We start from the raw sequence: 838 nt of genomic DNA on the forward strand, positions 1-838 counted from the left end.
CGTCATTAACCGTTTCGAAATTGATCAGTTCGCCTTTGCATGCTCCCCTAGCGCCTAATAGGTAGGCAATATCTTGCAGTGCATGCGTGTACTGCAGGTTGGCCTACCCTGAGCCTCGCAGGCGCCGATGTCCCTTAATTTGCAAAATGAATCTGAGAAACGGTTTTTTTTATTGAAGATCCCATCCCCATACACACTGCCATGCCATGTAATTTTGCTCTATCTTCTCCATACAAAGGCACTCACAGGCACTCATTAAGTAACGCGTACATGGGGGTATTCAGTGAATCTGCGTATTATTTACACTCTTAGTTTCCCTGAGTGGCCATGTCAAATGAAATCTTTTCTTTCCGTGTATGATTTTTAGGATCTCGTACAATTGCTCTTGGTGCAATTGATTCACCCTACCTATACTCGGACGGAATTGCATTCAAAATTCTCTGGAGACTGGAGAATTGTGTTCGTATTCCGAAAGATTTGGCTGCTTAGGAACTTGCGAAGGAATTTCTTCGCAATTTGCGTGAAAATCTTTTGTATTTGCGACCATTGTTTCCTGTTAACAAAACAGCCTCGATCTTTTGCAAAGGTTTCTACAGTGGGCACAAAACATGGATGAGACTTTTATTGCAAATGCCCTCAACTTAACGGATCGAGATCGACTTTATATAAAAAGAACAGCGTACAAGTTATTAGTGTTGTCACGAGTTAGTCCCTCCAAAGACCCAGCGTGTCCCGGGTGCAGTTCCTCGCGGCGGCCGCCACCGTCTCGTCGCGAGGCGCCGCGTCTCGCCGCCTCGTCCCATAAAGCACCACCACGCCACGCCGGGCGGCGCCGCCC

Source organism: Frankliniella occidentalis, unplaced genomic scaffold (assembly GCF_000697945.3).
Source record: "Frankliniella occidentalis isolate FOCC.00 unplaced genomic scaffold, Focc_3.1 Scaffold2543, whole genome shotgun sequence".
Classification (NCBI taxonomy): domain Eukaryota; kingdom Metazoa; phylum Arthropoda; class Insecta; order Thysanoptera; family Thripidae; genus Frankliniella; species Frankliniella occidentalis.